General features: G+C 44.5%; 1 protein-coding gene across 4 annotated transcripts in view; it reads right to left on the bottom strand.

Moving 5' to 3' along the window:
• Positions 1 to 24,344, bottom strand: part of sulf2a (sulfatase 2a) — a 41,457-nt gene extending 17,113 nt beyond the window's left edge. The window contains exons 1-3 of one of the 4 annotated variants that reach the window (XM_076156626.1): positions 24,288 to 24,344; positions 22,739 to 22,812; positions 6,834 to 6,896 (exon numbers count right to left, since the gene is read on the bottom strand). The gene's annotated coding sequence lies outside the window, so the exon portion shown is untranslated. Of the gene's footprint in view, positions 1 to 6,833; positions 6,897 to 14,459; positions 14,561 to 22,738; positions 22,813 to 23,662; positions 23,680 to 24,283 lie in introns of those variants that run through there. The other 3 variants (XM_076156625.1, XM_076156628.1, XM_076156627.1) reach the window with 3 other exon arrangements.
• Positions 24,345 to 24,796: the final 452 nt, after the last annotated feature.

Below are 24,796 nucleotides of genomic sequence, written 5' to 3'. Positions count from 1 at the left end.
ACCCATGTGGTGCGCTCCATGAGAGTCCAAAAAGGACACGGAGGTGGTAGAGAACACACAAACAGAGCCCCAATTGTCACCGACTCGGTTTCAACCCCTCCATGGCCCCACCTTCTGGGGTTTAAGACTGAGAGATTGAGCAACTGTCAATGGTGTTTTGTAAATACTTTGCTTTTTCCATTTGAGATGGGTTTATTCAGATGTCGGTGCAAAAGACGGCTGATTTGCAGTCTGCTAGCGTCCTCGCCTTTCCTGTGCTTTAGAGGTTTGTATGGTGTGTGTCCGAATGGGGGCCACAAACGCCGGCTTCTTTCAGAAAGGGGTTGACAGCTGAAACAAGTGAAGCAAGCTGGTGGACAGGGCAGCCTGCTGAGTGATGGCTGTTTCTTATTGGCATGTATTGACCACAGGCAAAGCCCCCCTACAGTGTGTCACATCTCAGCTAAATGGATTACAGACAAATCAGTCGGGGCCCACTGTTGCTCTGGACTCACTATCACAATGAGACCTCGGTACAGCCAAGTGACTTCTGCGTGACGACATTGAGAGCTAATGAGCATCACACATCACCCAAGAAAGATATAACTGCTAATAACTGTGTTGTACTTAAGAGAAGACATTTACTGCCATTCCCAGTATAATGTATCTATGTGGACAATGTTTGGAGTAATGCTCTTGTCCTTCTTGTTGATTAGTTCTCCTCGTGTTGGTAAAATCTGATTATGTTCCACAGGACTCATAGCTTTTAGCTGTCCTTTGTGGTCTTTTAATTACATCCTATTTCTCTCCCATCATCGAATTAACGCCAGCAGTGGGGACTGTTGCTAATGGCCCTGACTTAATGATGATTACAGACAATATTGGTTTCAATTTTCAGTAATCAACTGCCATCTGCCCTCTGAATAAATTAGAGAGATAAATCAATATGCTGCGTGGGAGCAACTGTTCAGCCGCTGTAAAAGTGATCACTTCTGTAGAGTTTGGATTCTTTTAGTCCACTAAAAAACAACAGCACATTGCAACCCAGAGAGGACACATATCATAGAGTTGATTTGTTGCGTCCATAACGTCTGACTGAGGCAAATGTACAGTAGCCAGCAGTCCAAGGCTTTATTGGAGCACTTGGCCTTATCTACGTTCCAAAGCAGCATAAATGTGGGGTTCCAATGGGGCCTATGGGTGCCATGAGGAGCGTCATATATGTTGTTAAGCATGCCCTTGGGGGATGCAACAGCCCCTGCTTTACTTCTTCACTCCTCCCATTCTCTGTCCTTACCTCCTTGCTGGCTTTTGCCGAGACCTATTGTCGGGGGATTATGGGAGGCTTAGAAACGCAGCGACTGATCCCACCCTCCCCTATCTGAACCACACAGGGGGTAAAGACTAGAGCACAGAGAGGAGACCTCGGCACAATGATCTGAATTACAGAGGCTTTCTATGTTAGGCCACTTATATTCCCCCCATTTGCTCCACTCAGAAGTCACCACAGAGACCTATTCACTGCTCGTGGGTTTCCCACTAGGAATCTTGGGCTACATGCCAAGATCCAGGGCAGGTTTTCTTTACTCTATAACAACATCTCAGAGTTCAGTGGGTGTTTTTCAGCCAAACTCTTTCTCTTTTGTTGAGTATAATCAGAAACATGTGTGATGATCCTTGTATTCATGCACAATACATAACCAAAACAAAATACCCATTGGCAAGTGAACATGCCTGGGGTGAAACCACAGCGCTGTGTAACTGCATCAAGGCAACGCATAAAGCCCACATCCCTCCATATCGTGTGAGCTCATGCTGTCTCCTTTACTATTTGTCGGTATCCATCTCTCTGTGTCCCCTCCCTGGGACAGCTGCCCAGACAGCCCCATCTGTCTGTCCTGACCTGTGTTTGGGACCATGGGGGGAGCCTAAGTGGTCCATGAAGGGAGCACCTGGCATGTTGCCCACTGGATAATGACAGTTCAGTTGCCAGCAACTTTTCTAACAGCTCTGGAGGTCTCGATGTGGCGCTACAGTATTGATATTGCATCAGGTTACAACAGGCTTGGCAGCCTTTTAATGAGAACAAAGATTGATCAGGTAATAGTGGCTCCCCATTTACTCTGGATGATGCTTATTGGTTGTCCCTGCAGACCTGCCCATCAGTATGAGCAACTACAGGAGCCCAACACACACATGTATATGCACTTGGGCAAAAATACTCACAACCACAAACAAAATACAAATGTAACACAATAAAACTGTCAAAAATGGTTGCTAATATTGCATACTGATATCAATGGTGGGGAAGCTACTTTGAAATGGTAGCTTTTCATGCTACAAGCTGCTCTCTTAATGAAGTAGTTCGCTACATGAGTGGGAAAAAGCGAACTACATTGCAGCTACTTCAAGGGACAATATTGTGTATTTCTGCTGTTTTACTTTAGAGTAAATAACTAGGAAATGTGAAAAAATGGAAAGTCTCATAATGAGTTACAAAAAAACCCTAACTTGTATGAATTGACTAATCACTGGCTTCAAGGAGGCTAAAAAGTAATCCAGTTAGTAGCTTTGCCATTTCTAGCTAGCTAATACTAAACACATACTGTATAATATAAGATCAGCCAGTTTTGATGAGAGGATGCAATCAGCACAGTAGTGAGGAGATGTGAGTAAACTTGACATTCCAAGTCCACTTCAATCTAATTCTCGATTGTTGAGCATTCAAAACTAAAATGAGCAAATTAACACTTAAAAGAAAAATCAGATAAAACTTGAAAATGAACGGTGATGTTCACTCTGCAGCACCAAAGCACAGCCATGCACACAACAAGCCAATTATCCACTCACACAAACATGAAAAGGGAAACTAATCACATTCTTTCAAATCCAATCTGAAACTCAGTAACTGGGATACAGCAGCTGAGCTGGAGAAAGATTCAGGGTCAGAGAGAACAAGCAATTGAGAAAGAGAGAGGGACACGCAGAGAGGGAGAGAGAGAGAGGCAGCTATTTAAAAAAGCTATTCGTCAACCTCTCTACACCCCCTACCTGCTACCCAACACACTAACCACAAGCTTGTGTCAAGGTCACAGCGGTGGGCTCTGAGACTCGACTCTCCTATTAGCCTTCCATTAGGGCCCCTGTCAGAAAGGCAGCCAGTTGTCGGACCCCTTTGGCTGTGATCGTGACCCCTCAACCCCCACCCCTCAGCCTCTAGACTCCCCCCTGGGAAGTATCACGACAGAGGTATGAATGAAACCGCTCAATACTCCGGGGAGGGGACATTGTGATTACTTCTCAGCGACTTATACGGTTGAGGAGGGAGGAAGAGGATTCCAGTGAGCTGTACTGCCAATCTGTGGAGCGCTCAATCAGTCCCAGTCTAAAAACAGTGCAACACACAGTGAAAGTGAAAGTGAAAAAACAAATCAAACAGTAAACATGCTCAATAATCAATTTGCACAGGTGACAAATTCAGCTATGAATTCCCCCTCCCTCATGCCGCCACTCTCCTTTATTTCCCTCTCTCCTTTATTAAACATGAATTAGCAGCGCCTTGATAAAGTTTATCACCCTGGTATTGTAATTAGTGCAGTGTCAGAGCGCAGAGTAGAGGACTGTTCCACTAATAGCATAATTACCAGAGAGTTGGCTAGCTCTCTGACCCAAACCTCCAAACAAACATTCCCATCTCACCTCTCCCATCAGCTCAGATGGAACATAAAGCCTCAGACAGGCTCGCCGGCCTCAGCCTCGGGGGGGAATTATAACATCTATAACCTTTTACTGTAGATCATGCCGAGCAAAAAGGTCAATCAGATGCATGAGGAATGTGTCGTGGATGAATTTCCACCCATAATAAACGCGGTGCACTGCCAAGTCTGCTTTTGCAATCTCCCGACACGTGGAGTTGAGAAGCACTCAAAATAAATGGGCAGCAAAGCCATTTCAAGATACACATAAAATAGCCCATAAATTTCCTGGATAAATAGGTGGAGGGAGAGGGGCCGTAGCCTTCGTCTGCGGTGGAGAGAGGAACGCTGTTTTCGTCCTGCAGAGTTTCAATTAATTATCTCTACATCGTGTTATGGGAGAACATAACACTGAGAGCAAGAGAGATGGGCTTCATGCAGATCTCCACCAGCTGTCCTGCCTTTCTCACCGGGTGGGTGGAGATGACATACTCCGTGTCCTCTTTGTATTTTCATAAACTCCTTGTTAAACATGCCAGTGATTAAAAGCTATTACAGCAATTATGTCAACAGCGGGAGGAGTGTGGATATGAGAGGAGGAATTTAGATGAAGCTCCCTTGCAGCACCATCGCCCCAGATGGCTTAAGTTAGTGGAGTGGTATTCCAAGTTGGTCACACACACACACACACACACACACACACACACACACACACACACACACACACACACACACACACACACACACACACACACACACACACACACACACACACACACACACACACACACACACACACACACACACACACAACCAGGGGCAAAGGGAAAAATTGCCCCTATATTCTACATTTTTGCCTCTAAAACTCAAATAAAGGGACAATGGTAAAAATGGGTTGCTACGTCCTGAGGCAGGTAGTAGTGTTAGTTTATCAACCAATCATATCCTACACTTCTATTATTTTCTTCTGATGTCGGAAATAGCATTTATTTGATGCGGAAATCAAACATATCTGGGATGTTTCTGATCTTCCAGTTCTGTCCGACTGACTAAAAACCTAAATAGTAATCTTTCAATGATTTATAATTCCATTTATTGTTGTAGTGCTCAAAGCGCTCCCAAATGTGTATAAAATGCGTGTGTGTTTGTGTGTGTTTTTGTCTGTCTGTCTGTCTGTCTGTCTGTCTTGCACTGCAGGTCGGCACACCCACTGGGGGCTTTATTGGAGTACCATCCTGAGATTCAGACAGCATGCCCAATGTTGACAAAACCCTGGTATGGCCTGCTGTCAACCAATTCTTGTTCACCCAGCAGAAAGAATCAATTAGGCAGAGCTCACAACACAGCGCTTTAATATCTGACTTTTAATCAGTGGGCAGAAGGCAGACAGGGCCACGAGAGCAGACTGGCAGTTTCCGTATTGCTTATGTGGAAAATGAAGGTCAGGGAAATGTTAACCAGAGCTCTGCAATTGTGCATCACATACCCAAAGGGGGAAGTGAGCGCTCAGTCTGAGGAGATATTGCAACCAACAGGAGTCTCCTCTCCAGGGGCAGAGAAACTGTTCTTTTGTCACTCGCAAGGTATCAAAAGAACCTTATGCAACTGGCTGCAAATAAATTGCACCACGCATATCACATAACTGATTGTAAAAAAACCAGGACTGGAAGGGGCAGTGGCTTTATAGAAAAGCGGAATTAATGAAGTCCTCATTCAGCCGTTGAATTGCAGGCTTTGAAGAGATTCCTTTGCAGACTTCTGGTTTTTATGCCGTGTTGCCGAGGGGCCGGTCTGCCAGCGAGGAGAGGGAGAAGAATGCGAGAGGAGAATGCAGTCTTCATGCTACGGTTTTGAAGTGGTGATCAGTTCTCAAACGGAATAATGACTTAGCACAGACACGTCGTTCACCTGTCTGCTTCTGCTGGTGTCGCAGAGAGAAGCAGGAAACATCAAAGTTAAATTACCACCAAGCCGTAGCCAAATAAACTTTATATATACGTAGGCTTATTTTACGCAGACTAAACAACTTACTATCACAGTCAGCCATTTGTTAATTAAGGAAGGAGAGTTGATTACAGTTATGCATGCTGATGTTTTGGCAAGTGATTAGGAGGCAGACAGCTGTGCAGTTAGTATGCCCATCTTTACTGAATGCTGCCTCCTCTGCTGCTAACCAACTGTCCTCATTTCAATCTGATCACATCCGCTTGTGGCAGCCAGCGTTGCCACTGTTGGGACATTACAGAGGTGGCCAGTGCTGCTAACAAAGCCTCGGCAGAAGCATCGCCATAGCTCTGAAACTCTGTGCCAGTTACTACACATGCAAGAGCATAAAATGTGCCCTTTGGTGTTACTAAGCCATAAAGCCAGGTTTTACAACAGTAACTCACAAGGGAGTGACGCAGAAGTTTCAGATATTGATTTATCATTCGGTGCGTTGTAGCTTGGTCATTAATTCTTCTAACTATTCCCTTTAGACTCACCTCACTCCGACTCTCTGCCTCCTTTATTTCTTTCTTCTTTACTTCTTAATTACCATATGGACTGACGACCACCGTGGGGGCCACAACCAAACCACAACACCCACAGCTCTCTCTGATAACACATTCCAGCTCAATCAAACCAACAATAACAACTCTCTTATTTGACCAAGAAGAAATGCAAATCACTGGCAGGCAAGAGAAATAGGATGCCGGGGAAGCAGTGTGATCAATCTACACACACACCCTCCTGTGGTAAATAGTAGCCCACTGTGTTGTTTGTTTCCTCCGAGGACTGTAGAATCTATACTGCCAGAAACGCTAATAAGAACCTTCATTATTTCACCTCCCAGGGAGGTAGAGTTTACCAGATGAACAGATAAATATGAAATAATATGCGGTAGGTCCAGGATTAGATAACACCTCCCACAGTTAGATGCTGCACTGCATGTACTTGCTAACATCTGTGTAAACGCATCCAAAAATCATAACTCTAACCCAATAACAACGAAGAAAAGCGTGCAAAACTTGAGTTAATCTCTAATCTTAGGTAATCTCTCTCTCACACACACACACACACACACACACACACGCACACACACAAAGATAGAGAGAGAGAGAACTGGGAGGACAGAAAGAGAATTCCATTTCACAGTGGGGAAGATGAGAGCAGCCTTACCTTCCTTTCCAAACAAGCTCTGATGTTCTCCTCTCCCACAGAAATCAGTCTGACTGCCAAGTTCTGCAAGCAAACACAATGTCCAGAGCAGATGAGTACTTGGAGCAGATTCATCAGCCAGACAAAGCCAGCCTATTGCATATCTCCTCCACTCTGGCTTCTTTGTATGCATGCAGGTCCACTCTGGCTCATCCCTGCCAGTTGATGGGCTATATTGTCTCTGTCCTCCCTGACAGATGTCATTGGCCATTCCCAATCGTACTAAGCAGATGCCACTCCCAGTCACCGCTCCTCCCTCACAGATGCCCCTGAAGGATGACGGCACATCTGTTTAAGATTAAATCACTGTGACCAACACTATGATATGGAGAGTAAACAAGAGCATACAGCATTTCGATCCACATGGTTGGTAATCACACCCATCTGGAGGTGGAGACACACATTTCTCTGACTGAGAGGTAACTGGTTATCAAAAGAGATGGTAGGATTACAGCATTAACAACATAATTACCGCTCACATCCCAAGATTTAAGCCATAAATATTAATAATGAGTTTCTCTCTGTACTGCTTTATAAGCACCCTTCTCTGTTCTGTCAAGTAGACAAGTAAATCCTTATCCTGCTTTAACTAGGTGTCAGAATGAGCTAAGCTACAGGAAAATAACAGTTTTCCCCCAGCTCTTTCAATCAAGCTGCCATCTAACACTGTATCAACATCTCCAACTGTCCAACTGTGAGCTTGTAAGCTGTGAGGCCTGGTGTCTGTCTGCCCGTGAAGACGTTTTCACAGGACGTGAGCTGTCTGATTCATGTTGTGACTGGATGGGTGTCGGTATCCGACAAGTAACCCTTTGAGCCAAATCAAACCCAAACCCCACATCTCTGTAGCTGCTCTGCGACATCCTCTCTGACAATTCATGTAATTGAAATGATATCTGGAGGGTGCGTACACACGGACATTACACTCATTGCATATTGTGCACTAATGTCTTTGATATGCTAAGAATACCCTGGAAAGTCCTCTAAGCCCACATGGATCTTGTTGCCAAAGCATGTCTGACCCCAGCTGCTTTATGCCTGTGCCAGCTCTGCCAGTCACTCATGGGCATCAAAGAGAGGCAAGGCCAGGCACCTGTGCCCGTCTGTCTGTCTGTCTCTCTGTCTGTCTGTCTGTCTGTCTGTCCTTTGGTAGGAAAACAAAAAAGGAGGAGTGTTCTGTCAAGACTTGCATTGTACTGTGGGGAATTTTGCGAGACAGCTTTGTACATAAATGACGTTCACGTTTACACAAACAGGAGCACTTTTTAGTTACTAACAAACCAGATATATGATTTATTTATAATTTTATCTTATCTAATTTATCTTATCTGGCCAAAGATGCCAGCCATGTTAACTTGCTGTATTGACTAAACATCACAGGCTGCCAATGGTAGAAGTGGTGTATTTTTCTTCTTTTAAATTTAACAAAAATACGCAGAGAGGGGGAGAAAGAAAGCAGGAATGTGGAATAAGATGTGGTTGACAAGGCACAGTGACAAGTGTGGAAAGAAAACGTGACACCTGGCCTTGTCCTTGATGCCAGAAAAAAAAATGATACATCAGAAAGTGACAGGGCAAAAAAACGGCTATTACCCAGGCGAATGCGACGAGGAAGTAGAGGGGAAAGTGACTATTTATAGCAGTGGAGTATAAATATGGCAGAGATTGGTTTAATATTCCCTTCTACACAGCCCTGCAGTGTTCATTCATCATATTTTATTGGTAACAATAATCTCCTTGACAGTGTTCAGATCAAACCTGTAACGGCGTTTTCGGGAGATCTAGCAACGCCTGCGTGAATAAATAAAAGCATCCATGTGCCTCTGTCCTCTGCTGAGTGTGATGAGCTGGAAAGAGCTGCACGTCTCAGGGCTGATCCTGATGAGGTTCGACTGCGAGGGTAAATGAACGGGAGGCTAAAGGCCATGTTTTCTTTGATTGGCTGCACTCCCCCCATCGAGCAGGAGGCTGATGGATTTCAGTGGCTTGGAACCCCAGACCTGCCCCTATTGATCGCCCATCACCAGCCCTGTCTCTCCTCCAATTAAGAGTTCACTAAGCTGCCACTGTGGACCACAACTAATGAATACCATCTTCCTGCCAACATCCCTATGCTGTATTCACCACACTAGTTGTCTCCAACACTTTCCCAGCTCGTTCTTCACTTTGGTTTTCTCTCTCCTGCTACTCCTCTAGTACAGACTTAGTTAAAGGAACTGTGCTTCCTTTTGGTCTGTAAATAGAGTTCTGTGAAGTTTGTTGACAAAAAAAACCCAACCCAGCTCCTGCAGCGTGTTTCAAACCCCTCAGCCTGTCATTTTCCAAGAAGGAGCTGCTGTGGGGGGGCGTTGACGATATGCAAATGAGTCACAGCTCAGATTTGGTTGTCCATACACAGGGTTTTTAAAAAAAAGGGTACCTTGGGGCCAGGTGATCTGACAATGAGTCGCTATGGGAATGAGAGGGGAATGGAAGTAAGACCACAAGGGAATAACATAGGGATTTAGGTTCCTGGAAAAAAAGGGTAATTTAATAGGTGTGATTTTCAGACAGTCCCTTGCAGACAACTCGGAGCTATGGCACAGTTTAGCTAATTGTGAGACAATATTTCACTCCAATGCAAATATGCTCATATTAAAAAAAGTTAAATTCTCACATGGTTTTATCATTTTGCATTTTTCCTAGTTGTTGCAGACAAGTATGACTAACTTATGTGCAGAAGGTCCTGGGGTAAAATGGGTCCTTTAACGCTTATTTACAGCCAAACAGTGGAACTGATCTGAATTTGTGTTTATATAGATCAGGGGTCTCCAACCTTTTTGTCTCTGAGAGCTACTTTGACAAAATAAAAGTGTCGGAGAGCTACCCATGTTTTACATTATTAGCAACATTTATCCACATGGCTGATGCTCCACCCAAACCGGCTGAATAAGCGTCTTTTGTGTGAACATTTACAAAATGTTGATATCCAACACTTCAATTCAGCAACATACGTTTTTTCCTGTATACATTTTCAGTGTCAAGCTCACACTAATAAATGCACATCATACAGTATTTATCTCATAGAAAACAGTGTGTTTTCCTGTTTGGAAGAACATACACTAGATTGAGAGTCTGGGTGGAGCAAATTTTTTCTTCCAACTGAACTGGTGGATGCACGGTTCTCATGTCTGTGAAGGTTTTTTGTGGACCCTGCTCCATGTGACGGCTTGATTCTGCCTTTATGTTGTCACAATTGTTAAAATGCATCCAAATGCTGCTTTTTTCCAGCTGTCACTCATCTCTGCTTCTCTCTGCTCTGCTCTGTACTGGTAGTAGACCGTCAGCACGCCCCGCCCCTCCCTGCTTGACATTATGATCGTTGTCTGTCTTCAGGTGAATTGGTCTATGAATTCCTCTATTTGTTGCCTTGTATCGGGGCGGTCATCGTCAAATCCGGCGTGCGCTTGCTAGCCGAATGTTATGGTGTCACGTAAACAAACTTGACAGCAGGGTCATTTGTTGGCCTGACAGCTGATTGGTTTATAATCGTTTTGTGACAAAAAGGGGCGGAATGTTTGTGAATTTAATTGGATAGAAACAGCTTTACCAAGTGACGTTGTGTTGTCAAATGTACAAATTCTTTGAACCTTTCGCGAGCTACTCAGAACCGGGTCACGTGCTAGTGGTAAAAAAAAATAATCAACCAGTCGGGCCAAGAGACCTGAGACTCGGCCTTAAACCTGTAATCCCTGCTGCTTTGGTGTAGTGACCAAATCCAATTTCAGAGATCTGTAATTCCCACAAACCTTATTAGAGAAACACAATGGCTGCTACCCACTGAGGGACCGGCCCGAGGTAGGCAGAGGGGGTTCAGCCTACCTATTTCACACCGAACACAGGGAAATAGAGATTGTGGCAGACGTCTCCTTGCGCAGCCTCAAGTTTTTCAAGTTACACCAGACAACACGATCAAACATGCAACACGGAAATATTCACTGAGCAAATTGTCAGTTTACCAGCAAATCAGCATATCCAGGCAGCTTGTCTCAGTCCTGCTGAATTCAACTCCCGCCGTCTCAACCACCTCTTCTTGTTATATATAGTAAATAAACTGACTATCAGAAATAGAAAATGGAGGTAATGTAACGTCTGCACAGCTGTACCATCTCAACTAGCATTCCATCACCGCTGCATCCTGTACTCATTTAATCGCAACGTCAATGGGCCACTTAGCACTGCTGTTATCTAAGTGCACTCATCGATTGTTGTCTCAAGCAGGGGAAGTGGGCGTGTCTGTTTGTTTGTTTGGCCTTACTAATGGACGCCATACAAGCACACACCTTGCGGGAGCCAAACGCAGCGGAGGAGACAAGGTCACACATGCGAGGATGGCAGACAAGACGATGAGGAATACAATTTCATCCCTGAAAACACTTCTAAAAAAGACAGACCCATAAAAATGCAAATGAACATTACTATGGGAATTAATGATGATTAGATTTTATTCACGAGAGAGGAAAAAACTGGTCCAAAGCTCTGGGAAAAGGTTTGAAATCTGATTTTGGCTGTGTTCCACAATCTCTCATCTCTCCTGGCAACGCTGTCTTAATTCTGTCATAAATAATTCAAAAGCTGTAACAAAACTGTGGCGAAAAGGCCAAGGATAACCACGGGATCTAAAAGCTGATCGCAGGAGGAGATTGCACCGCCGATTTCATACAAATGATATGAAACTCTGTGACATCTCTTGTGCTTGATATTGCGAGCAAGAAGGGCCTCCAGCTGCTTTCTCTCCTGAGATAGATCAGGCAAGTGACGCCCGCACTCTGGCCAGCAGGGTATAATTACATTTCCCTGTGGGGCACCTGTGTTCCCGCAGCTCGGCCTTATAAGAGGATGAGATTCAGATCTTGTCCGTTCAGATGCGGCAGACGAATAAAAATCCACACCATGATTGTGTAAGTTGTGCAGACCGTGCTGTCACATCAGAACGGAGGCGATAGATACCAGACCAGAGCAGACACACACGCATGAACAAGCACACGTACACACACATCAATGTCCTCCTCATTCTCCTGATTTGCTCCCAGCCTCCATAGACACATCTACCCTCGTTCGTCGATGTTGTGACAGGAGTGATTTCTCAAAGAGCCCCACCTGACATTGCCTCATTACATTGACCACATCTGTCGTTAGAGCTGAGAGAAACACCTGCACGTAGATTCAAAAACTGATCTCCTGACGCCGTTGCCGCCTTATCACAGGACCTGTTAACGGCAGCTCATACATACAGATGAACAGGGAGTCTCAGAGGGAGAAGGCTTGAGCATTGCGTACTGTAAGGGTATTTTAATGTATTTTAAAGTATCTCTGTGTGTGTGTGTGTGTGTGTGTGTGTGCGTGCGTGTGTGTGTGAGAGGGCGAGAATAAGAAGAAGTAAAAGGAAGTGGAGGTTAGTAAGTTAGAAGAGGCTGTAAGAGTGTCAAAGCCACTGAAAGCTAATTGGAGGGATGAACAGTATCCATGCAGGCATTAGCTTCAGGACCCTTAAATTTAACCTCTGTGTATTTAACCACAAAAGGTCACGGAGCAGCCAAACGGCGGCTCCATGGCAGCCTGTGGGGCCCACTGAGACTATTGAGCGGTGTCACCTTGGCCGCTGTCACTGATATCTGCCACCTGTCACCAGTCTGACCCCACGGCCAGGGAAGTGGCGGCGTCTACAATGGGTTCATCAATAGCGCTTCCTTCCCCCTGAAGGTGGCGGTGGGGAACGGTGTCCTCTGCTTCCATCAACAGCTTGAGTCAACAGCCTCTGTGCGCTGCATTAGCATACAATACATATTCATGCTGGCGTCTGCCTTTAACTGCATGGCCGCCACCCCTGCACAGATTTCCATTCATCCATTCTTACCAAAAAAGTGTTTTTTTCACCGGGAGGCCCACATGTCCCTCTTACATATTCCCAGGCCACAAACAAACAACATCAACAGGTCTCAAGGTCGTCCTACTGACTGCCTGTGTGTGTGTTCTTGTGCATTAGCACTGTTATGTATGTGTGCTGTGGTGTCCATATGCCTAAGAAAGGCATATGTCTGGAGAATTAAAGAAGACAAAGGAAATGAGAAATATGTGAGCGGAATGATGTGGGTGTGGTGGGTATGAGTGTGTACATGTGTGAATGGGTGCCTGTTCCCGAATTAATGCGCAATCAGGTTCTGTCTGCACGTGGGCGTGTAATGTAGCCACTGTAATGCTTGTGCACACAAGTGACTGCATGATTTTCTACACACTTCCCATTACATCAGTGAGTGTAAGCATGCAATTATAGCTCATTAGAAGCTCCAGTTAACGCGTGTGGGTGTATGTGTGTGTGTTCACAGAATGTGACAGTGGCAGTATCATGCCTATAGGGATTGGCTGACAGGTAGACCAAGCAGGAGCATCCTCCTTCGGTCCGCTGGCACTTCGATGAAGAAAAGAGGCCAGTTGATCGGGGGGCTTGGAGCTTCCAGAGCTGCGTGAGTAGGACTAAATAATGAATGCTAAAAGAAGAGATCTGTGAAGCTTTGCTACTTGTGTCTTTCCATCCCTCCATCCCTCCGCCCCATATCGCTACAAAACAGTCAGTGCCGAGCCATTCAGCTGCCTTCATCATAAATATTTCAGGCTGCAGGTCACTTGCTTGCAACCTCATCGCTCAGCTGCACTTAGATAACAGTACTTGGCGATGACACACGCTTTTGACCCATAAAGATATTGACAAAACACTGATAGTGAGTACATTCCCCAAGACTAAACACCACAGACTCCCGGGCGAAGGCTGCGAGAGGAGTGGCTGCAATTGTTGAAATGGCGACTACTGAATGAATGCGGCTGCCTGTGTTTAAAAAAAAGGTCTCAGAGGCGTAATTCTTCTTCTTCCTCCAACTTTTAAAACCCAGAGACAACACTGCGAGAGTTATTAGGAAAATATTTGGTTGAGGGGTGATTAATAATGCACCATGTTTCCAAAACGCATTCACTGCAAAGAAGAGAAGTCATCAAATTTAACTCAACACCGAGATAGACAAAAAACTGAGAGCTACGCTGACCAGGACACTCAACACGACCACAGCGCTGTCCTGTCTTAACAGAATCATACTATAAAACCTGAAGACACTAAACAGCGCTTGAATCAACACAAACAACAGCGAAGAGAGACACAAAGCAGTAAGGCAGCAACACGGTCCAGCCCAGAAACTATAAACTTGCTCCATTAGACTCACAGCAGTTTTCCTCCCACATATTCTACAGCAAAGTGAGACACACAGGCAAGATGATGAATGTTGTCTCCTCTTTCTTACCCTGATAAGCGGCACCGTTATGGCTCCATGAATAAATCTCAGAGGCGAACAGAACGGATCAGAGCATTCGAGTGTAAACTAGGGCAAAGCTCCAGCACCGTGCCTTCCAGATACGCTACTCTCAAAGTCCTAAGGCAGCAACAACCGATCGGACACAAACACATGGCGTCTTCTGTTACACACACAAACACATGTGCGGTCACAGACACATACACATATACACACACACACACACACACACACACACACACACACACACCTGTTCTGGCGGATCTAGCACCATCCAGTCCTGTCCGGTCTCTCTCCGATCCAGTCCCCTCTACTGGCAGAGCGAGGAGCCAGTCTCACCCCCCACACAGCCCGGCGCAGACAGCTCACTGTTATAGATGCACTGACAAGTGAAAGGAGGGAGGCGTGGTTTCACGTGTGATAAATAAAAGAGGGAGGGAAAAGAGGGTGGAGAGAGAGAAAGGCTCCCTCAATCTACAATTCAATTTTGCCCTCACTCCCCCTTTAAGCGACGTTGCTGTCTCTCCCGTCCCTCTCTTTCTTTTCGGAATATTCTTGCTTGTATTCCCTCGTGCCTCCTCTGGCTCTCCCTTTTCCATTCGTTGCAGCTTTTCCTCTGCCGCATTGCTTCCTGTTTATTGTCTTTTTCCTCCTTGTCATATTTTCCCCTTGTTTCATACCAACGCCTGTGTGTGTGTGTGTGTGTGTGTGTGTGTGTGTGTGTGTGTGTATCTATGTGAGACAGTGAAACAGGGCAGTCCCGGCCATCTGTTGGAGTCTGTGAGCTTCACCTATTCACAGTCTCATAAAGGCAGAGGCGCACACAAGAGGGAGAGAGAGAGAGAGAGAGAGAGAGAGAGAGAGAGAGAGAGAGAGAGAGAGAGAGAGAGAGAGAGAGAGAGAGAGAGAGAGAGAAAGGAATGGGAGGGAACGAGGGATCAATCTTAATGCTGCAGAGGAGGGAGGGAAGGCTAAGGCTGGCACACACACACCATATCTATCAGGCTGGCACCTCTAAGGCAAACTGGCGTGGGCAAGCCTGCTCATTGGGACCGAGCATCATGAGGGATTCGACTCGCGCACCATGGGCATGCAGATAGATAAGAAATGTACACACTTTCACGCAAACAAATCAATCTGTGTGCATGTACAAAAGCAGAAAATGTGTGTATGGAGGAACACACATTATCATACACATGCACACATCCACACACACCCAAGTTAGTCCCAAAAACTCATTTCCTCTGTGACAAAACAAATTGTGTCTATCAAGAAGGATAATCCTGTAAACTCAAACAGGGAAAGACAAAGACACACACACACACACACACACACACACACACACACACACACACACACACACACACACACACACACACACACACACACACACACACACACACACACACACACACACACACACACACACACACACACACACACACACACACACACACACACACACACACACACACAAATCCTACACTGAATCCTTCCATCACAGAGCAGAGCCCAAGTAGGAATGATCCTGCTTGGCGTAAGCCAGGTATTTCTCCTGAGCACCGGTGTCACTCCTCATCCTGGATCAGGAGAGGAGAGGAGGTGGGATTGGGTGGTGGTTTGGGGGTGGGTTGTGTCGGGTGGGTGGGGGGAGTTGGATACATCCATCACTGTCTGCTGCAGCCGTCTCATGATGGATGTGCCTGTTTATCCCCCTCTGCAGGTTATTTAGATGCAGTCACAGCACCAGAGATTACTGATGGAGAACCTCTGCACCTCCCCGCTCGCCTCTCTTCCCACCCCATCTAATCAATAACGCTCTTATCTATTATCTGCATTTCTGGGTATTTCTCTGTGGAAACTTGAGGCAGATACAGAGAGAAAAAGAGATTAATTGTCAACCTGCGCACTGAATTTTCAATTACAGCCCTTGCAATGGATCATCTATGTGTCATCTTGGCACCAAAGCGCCACCGCTGTGAGAAAATCAAACAGTATTTCTCTGACAGTGTCTGTTCCTTGAAGGGGCAAAACAAAACCACTCAGAATAGAGTGTTTTTCATGGAAATTACTGATTAGGAAAATTGTATTTTCTGGTCTGCCATCACGTGCATTCATCACTAATCCCGAGTATTGTCATTCAAACCATGTGGAACAATTAGGCGTGTGTAAGAAAGGATTAGCCTATTCATAATCATCTAGAAAGAAAGTATAGTGCTGGAAAATAAATCATATATCCACCATATGCAAATGAGATGATGGCAGAGACCCTGGGATAGCTAGCTGCTCTAACAAGATGGATTACAGACAATGCCCTGGAGACGGCCATGCTTCTCCTGAGCGGCGTCGACATGCCAACACAGGAGCCCAATGACACCATGTTAGCACATGGTTTATTCATGCTCCAGTCCTCTCACCGCATTTCTCTCACACACGCACACTGCCGTTGTACTCCATCATGATGACACCCAACAGTTGACTAAATGCATTAGCATGGTAAACTCTCTTTACTAGGCTGGCAACCTTTGAGCCCCTCTGGCTTCACTGCAGGAACCCAAAGAGAGGAGAAGTCACAGAGCGGCTCAGGGAGGAAAGAGGAAGCTTGAGACACAAAAATAGAAAAAGACTGAAATGAAGAGATGACAACGAGAGAGTGAAATGAATACAAATGTCCTCAAAATGTGCAGCAAAATAAATGACAAACAATTGCAGTGAAATCCCCCAGAGAGCAGGGCTAACCTTGGGGGGAATGTTTTGCTTTCCCATTTTGCGCTTCAGTGGACATGGCTCGGGGACGGCTTTGTGAGCCACTTTGGCACGATTGTGCCAAGCGGCCAGTGCATTAATAGGAATGATTGAATTCTATTCTAAATAGCGCAGAAAGACAGTTATGTTCTATCCTGCTGAGATCTTGTCCTTGGCCGGGAGTGTGGTGTTACAAATGAATTTGTTCCTTTTCTGCACAGTGTGTGCCAAGCTGATAAAAATATCCCCTGTCAGCTGGGTGCACCATGAGGGGAGGACTCGTGCAAATGTGGCAGACCCCCTCACTGTCTTCTCCTTCTCCTCGGCTCTATCTCTGAGAGCATTCATTCTATTCTCTTTATACGTGTAGACTGGCTAGTTCAAGGCCACCACACACACATACATAGACACTCTTATCTATCCATTCTGTGATTCTCTATGTTCCTGGCTGAATGTGTGTGTGCGGAGGGGTTTCGTCTTTGAATTGAGACAGCTCTAAATCACCATGGCTACCTTAAGAGAGAGAGAGAGAGAGAGAGAGAGAGAGAGAGAGAGAGAGAGAGAGAGAGAGAGAGAGAGAGAGAGAGAGAGAGAAGACTCCAGGAGGTGACAATGTGCAAAGTCAAGGACGGAGGACTGACAGAACAGAGGATGAGAGAAGTCCTGGCACTGTGAAACAAGTCTCCTGAAAATAGCTACAGCAGGTAGAATGGTAATAGGACCTACACACTCTCTCACACACACACTGCTAGTAAGAGTACTACGAGTATTAAACATATGTCCACTAGACAGTTTTCTAGGCTCATTACAAATGCAAATAGCCAAATCAGTCACATCTAGCTGTGGCGTTTCCATCGATCCTCATAGAATCCCTGTGGTGTCAGACGTCCTCAGAATGCCAGGCAGGGATTTGCCCAATACATCATTACATCCAAAACCCACACACATTTTCCTGTCACGTTTAATGAGTACTCAAGAGTCATATACAAGCTTACATACACACAAGCTCCCATTGAATATATATATATATATATATAAATAGTAATGGAGTCTGCTATGAGTGAGTGAGCGTTTCTGAGCACAATTGCTTTCCGTATCCTGAGGTGATGCGGTTCACCAGTGTCCTGCATAGCCAAATGGTGCAATCAAGATAGTAAAAGGTAAATTTGTATGCTGGTCTCCTCAATACTATGCACGATGGAGAGAGGAATCACTCCAGAAAGAGAGAAAGAAATGGTAATTCAACGGACTTCAGACATTTTTTTGTTCGTAATGAGCCTGAGTTGTTTGATCATAAGCCAGCAGGGGGACGGATTAATCAAGCTAGATGGGAGGACATCTTAAATAAAGAATGAGGGGTTTAAAAATACTTCCACGTAGCTCTAATGTTGGAAAGTCAAGAAAAAGTAAGTTATGATATTAAACTCGGTTAGAATGATGATGGATACCTGAATAAATGTATAATTAACCTTTTGCTTAGAAACATTGAACTACTGTGCAATATGTTCAGGTGTTTAGTTCTTGTCCTTCTTCATTTGCTTGGTTAGTGATTTGTACATTTTAGAATTAAACAAACTGAAGGCAGATTCCGAGATGTTCTTATGTTGTGAATCTTAAAACCAAAACACCATTGGGTTAAATCTGCCACAGGATCCATCTTGTGCAAGTTCAATTAACGTGTGTAACCAGCTACATTCACAGAGCTTATTCCATTCAATAAGCCTGTTATTAAAAAAAGCACCAGTAAAGGAAAATGGTAATATTAATGGAAAAGATTAGAACAGATTGGGTCAGGCACCTGCACGCAAACACAAACAAACACAAACACACACGCGGGCGCACACGCACTTCTCCCATCTGTCCAACTGTGGCAGGTACTGCAGTGGTTCGTTAGTAGACTGAAGAGATGCACGGATCAAAGATAGACCCCCCAATGAGGTTCTTGCCATCCTAAGGAACAGAAGCCGCAACGGGACCGAGCCAGCATCTCATCTCCGGCTAATTAATTAAAACTCCTTTGACGATGTGTTATTTGCATTTCTAATGTGTAGCACTCAGCGTAATATCTGCCACACGTATTAAACAAGAATCGCTTGTGGGTTTGTCTAACAAGGCACCCCAGTGTTTAGTACAAATACATTTGTAATCATGTTAAAACATTACGCGGGGGGGCTAAAGAGGCCTTCAATTACACACACAAGGTGGTAAACGTCATCTTGTCATTAAGTGAATGCATCTGTTTAGTCTTTAAGGTTGATTTACATATTCATCAGCACACACACGCCTGTATGCATGCACACAGCATGCATGCATGCATGCGCTGGCATTTTAGCCCTGAAAACTTTCAAGCACCCTAAAGAGCAGCTTCCTGTTCTCACGACTCACCACTGAGAGATTGGCTGAATTATAAATCAATGGGCCTTTTAACGCTATGTAGATTAGCAGGCGGCCATGTTTGGTGTCCTCAATAATTAATTACTTGTTTGTACCAGAAGTGGACCTTGCTTCTTTTTTTGTCTGTGGCTGTGTGTGTGTCTGCAAACAAGCGCTCTGTAAGCAACAGAAGGGAGGAACACACATCCTGTCACAAGTGCACTCTGTATTGCAAATATTTGCGCTTCATAGAATGTGATTAATCGAGCGTTCCTCTGCTCTTACAAGCACACTCTGATTAATATGCATAATGTACATCTAAGCATTCCTCAATTTGTGTCAGTTTCCATCTTAATTTCAGTGTAATCCCTGTTCTGCAGTGCATGTTAACACACTGAATGAACCGTCACCACTGCAACAACTTTGCTACTGGCTGTGGAAATGTTTGTTGCAAAAAAGGTGATAACAAATGTGAACCGTGGTCGCTTTTGGTTGGTCCTCACAGTTTAACGTGTGGCCTTGGGTTTAGCGTGAAGGTGTGAGACGGGTTAGAGCAAAGGTTAGCTGTCTAATTAGGAACATTATTGCAAAGAAACGGCGGCGGTCAGTCTCCACTGCGGGCGTGTTACCGTGCCAGCATGCAAGCAGCACCGACACACACAAATATTAATTGAGTCCTGGTGCCGTCACGTCACACGGACCTCTCTGCCAGCAACACCGGCCAAGTACATTCAATGAAGCTGTAAAATACAGTGTGTATACTGCAGCCAACGAAGCCTCTCCTCAGCGAACAGTGCCCCCCCTCCTCGCCTTATCTCCACCGCATGGCTTCCTCTCCGCAGCTGCCCTGAAACCGCCTTTTAAGCACAGCAAAGACAAGTGGGAGGATGAAATAGCATCTCCCTTTCCCCCCGTGCGGAGCGGAAATGATGAATTGTGTAAAATCATCTTCAGCACCTCATATTAAAAAACAGGGTCTGAGATTAAGCCAGCCGAGCAAAAGACAAGAAAAGAGCTGATGTAGACAGAGAAGAGGAGGGCCCATTAGAGAAAAGGCTCAAGTCCGTCTTCTGTCCGGCCAGGCGACACCGCTCCCCTTAATGAGCTGTCTCAAGTCAAAGAAATACCAACACAATAAATTACCGGGCCTCTCCTCTCCTCCAGTTTGAATGTGCTTAGATATGGCTGAGTAATCTTTTCTATCTAGCCTGGTTCCATCTAAAATGAGAATCTGTCAAATCACTTTCCCTACAATCCTTCTGCCTCATTTGCATAACTATACAATGTTTCCAGACACACCGGAAACATGTTTTCCACAGTTAATTAGATTTTGGTATTGGCTTGCTTAAAATAACTCTTTTTTGCTCCGCGCTGGGTCTTTTATTCCCATTTGGAAGTGACAAGATAAAACTGCATGTAAGGGTAATTGCGTGGCAGTGATGAAAGCAGACCTGGGAAGAGAAGGTATTTTGCAGTTAAGGAGCTAATACGCCATTCTGGTTTCAGTCTGTTTTGGCAAGGCGGCTCTGTGCTGATCCCTCTGACATGGGAAACCTCATTAAGATAGAGCCAGGCAAATCACTCCAGGAAGGAAGAAAATTCCTTATATGGGCTTCTTTCTACAAGATATAGAGAGGACCGAAAATTGGTTCTGGGGGGGATTGGTGGAGTTGAAGGTAGAACTCTTTCTCCACTGTTATCTTATTTAAGTCTGTAGATATATTAAGGGGAAAGGCAAAAGCCTTAAAGCTATGTTTGAACTATTGTCAAGAATAGCACAGAAACTCGGCCTCTTGACTTGTACGAAAAGCCCACACAGACCAAAACAGCCAAGTGCGGGGGCGCCTGAGCGGCAGGTACCAATGCACTCATCCTTCTACTCCTGCAGCTAACCTTTTCTGTGGGACAGAAAGAGGAGAATGGAGGTAAAGAGAGGAGAAGAAAGAAGGATGGAGAGAGCAGAAAGAAATGGAAGGACTGATGCTGAGCCTGCCATGGGCTAACATCCATTAACCAAGCACCCAGCGTGGGTTATGGTCTTTACTGAGAGAAGCCAAATGTCATGGCAATTAATCAGAGCCCAGAATGCCAACTGTATCAATACCTCTCAAACATGCTCACGGGCACTTTTGTGCACACACCTAGACATAAAATACTCTATGTTTTTCCTGTAAAATGCTACACTTATGGAGGTACATGACATGGATAACGTACTGTGGTTTGTGTCTAACCATTACAACATTTCTACGTTTCAAACTAGGACATACAAAGAGAAATTGAATGAAAACATCACCTAAAACAATCACCAAATAAGACCTGGGAGATGGCACACATTTTACTCTGCGGGGAGTTGCAAATTGCTTTGGAGTAACCAAGGTCTAATTGACAGCAGACGAATGCTCTGTCACTTTGCTGGAGCGCCCGTCATTAACACATTTTTCATTTTGCACTAGCTCCCAGGCATTATTGTTTTGGTTGGCCTCAATCCCTCCCTGGCGAAGTGACTATGTTTTAAAATGGTTGCGAGCAGAATGTTGTTAGCTGCACAACGCTCCCCGAGGGGAACAAAACACAGGAACAATTGGCTCATTAGAAAGAGAAACACTTCACACCACAATATGGCTGAAACACACACAGAGGAGAGAGTGTGGTGCGCAGATGGATAGATAGGAGGCACTGAGAGACGGGCAAAGGCACATTAAAATGGAGAAACACACAACGCCCCAGTGTTACACAAGAGAAATCAACTGCCGGAATGAGCTGAATTTACTCCACGGCTGCATATGGACGGCGCTGGAGAACAATGTGCTGCATGTAATGAGTTCACAGCAATCTGATTACCATTTGTACTACCTGCAAGAAGATACTGTAAGCCCATAACCAGTTTACTCTAAAGGCACAATCACATTAGAGATATTTTTGGAAATGTCTGCAGGAAAATGGCATCTTCTCTCAAAGTCACTGCACTATTGTTATGGAACAAATGTATGTGGAACATCATTTACATCGACTGCATCACAGATTATGTTAAGCAGTTCGGGCAAAAATGAGAACACACAGTCAACGTAATATAAAACACCTCCATCTCCATTTTGTGCAACTTTATCCCTATTCCGAGCGCATTTGAAAGGGAATACTACACTGTGTAGTCTCCTCTCTCTAACAAGTGAAGCGACAAGTTACTTTGCAGATGCAGATTACACATATAAATCAATTACAAACTCATAAAATATGATGCATTGCTATAGTTTAAAGCAGTGACAACCCAGCAGTAAATAAAAAATGTCGACTTGACTCATAAACTGCTGCTTACAAGTTAAAACAATCAATATCTGAACACTCATAACAGCTACTGAATAATGACTGCTTGAGTGGTGTTTGACAGGTCATGCGTAATCGGCCCTTTCTTACCTGGACCATATGGATACTGTGTCGTTGAGACCTCCGTCAGGCAGAGACGCATTTCAACTTTCGGCACAGGACTTCTGTTAAAAATACAAGAGAGTATTTGTAATTTGGCAAGTAAATAACGTTGCCGTGACACCCACTGAGACCCCACGAGACACACCACCTTGAGAGTCTTATGACATCTCATGGCAGATGGAAAAAGAGGCAAAAACAACTCCTGGGTGTTCCACTGTTTTGTACAGAGATTAGACCAATATTTTGCAGGATATATCATCTATAATTCATTCTGTGCACTGAATTGCCAAACATCACTCACAGTCTATTGATATCAAACTGGCATAACTGCAGCCTGATGAGTGCTTCTGCTACTGCAAACACATAAGTACTGCGGTCAAATTTCCATTGTGTCAACGGTACAAGGAAGGGTAGATTAAATTACTGATATGTCAATTCACAAAAATAATGGGAGAAGTGAGCGCATAAATGGGGATTTTAAAAGAAAATCTGGGTTTACACGTCGTTTACATCCAAAACAGGGTGCCAACAGTGTTATTTTGCCAAAGCAGAATTCATAAAATTCCCGGTGGATCAGGTTGAGACGTTCCTGGACTGAATTTCCCTTCTAAAATACTACATGAAGGGCAAGGGTTATAATATAAGTATCAGAATAAGACCATGACATTAAGTTATAAATGAGGAGTCGCGTATCAAACTAATAGGGTTGAGTATGTGAATTAATTTGGTACATGTTAGGTGATGGGTCACATGAAACACCAGGTTTGGTCTCACACCACCTTAAGCTTGTGGACAAGTTTCTCATCACACACATTCTGCTCCTCAGTGACGAAAACCACCACGTCTGGACTCAGACTCAAACACAGGTGTACCACATTAGCATTAATTATGGCTGCGTCCACTGATGCTCACCTTTGTAAAACCTAGATTATCATCCGAGCGGACGCGCAGTTTGTTGTTGTTGTTATCATACTTTGTTTTGGGGTCCACTTGAAGGACGCGTTCCACACACGCGCAGTAGATCGGCGTCTGGCGTATATACAGAAATGTAACAAATCTGAGAAGATGTAAAATAAAGCCTTGTTTTTATTTTACAAACACTATACAAAATACGAAACATGCAAAGAAGACATTACTGTCCAGTTCAAGTACTTGTTTTTGCTTCTTCCTTGCCTCACAAACCGGTCTCTCAAATACTTCCACTTCTGCCGACACACACTCTCCTCTTTCCCATGATCTGGGCAATTTCCCTCTACGAGTAATTGCACATGTGGGCGTCTTTGTACTGTTTTAATGATGAATTATAAAGATGCGGGTAGCATCGAACCTCTCTCAAGACACCCATGACTGTTTTCTAGCGCATGCGCAGTTATGAACAAGCTCACCCATGGCACACCCTCGCGCACGCGGAAAGTGAAACTCCGGCTAAATGGCACTGGGCTTTGATTAATGTTATTAATTACACTCGTGCTGGTTGTCATAAAATGTCTGCCGTTTACCACCGGGATCATTAAGAAGGACAAAAACACTCACTCACGCGTATGCTCATGCTACCTGCTGCCTTCTTCACCAAACATCAACATGGCGCTGCTAGTTTCGCGGCGCCATCTGCTGGTTCACAATGAAGCCTACTCTTTATTTGGACTGACCGACTAAAGACATGAACACTTCAGATACCCCACGTTCAGTTGGCAATATAAAGATATTTACGTCATAACTCACTGACATTAAGCTAACAGGTGCGCTTACCCCTATAAGTGGAAGTAAATGTTAGTAGTATTAACATATCATTTATTTGTTTTTGTGTTTATTTTTCTATCTAATAATGTCTGCGTTATCTTTCAAATGCCAGGTAATATCCATCAAACTGTACGTTATAGGTGTTTTTTAACTCAACACCAGCTTGATTAATATTGTGTGTGTGAGACTTAACGTGAGTCTAAATAATACAAAAAAGTGTCTGTTGTTAAAATAATAATAAAAATAATTTTTAAGTAGGTTCCGGCCTCCATGTACAGCTGAGGTGCGGTTGTGATTAAAGTAGAT

The sequence above is a fragment of the Genypterus blacodes genome, unplaced genomic scaffold, assembly GCF_046128005.1.
Source record: "Genypterus blacodes isolate CSIRO-AG114 ecotype Tasmania unplaced genomic scaffold, CSIRO-AGI_Gbla_v1 ptg000070l_1, whole genome shotgun sequence".
Lineage (NCBI taxonomy): Eukaryota > Metazoa > Chordata > Actinopteri > Ophidiiformes > Ophidiidae > Genypterus > Genypterus blacodes.
This window is presented reverse-complemented; position numbering and strand designations above follow the sequence as displayed.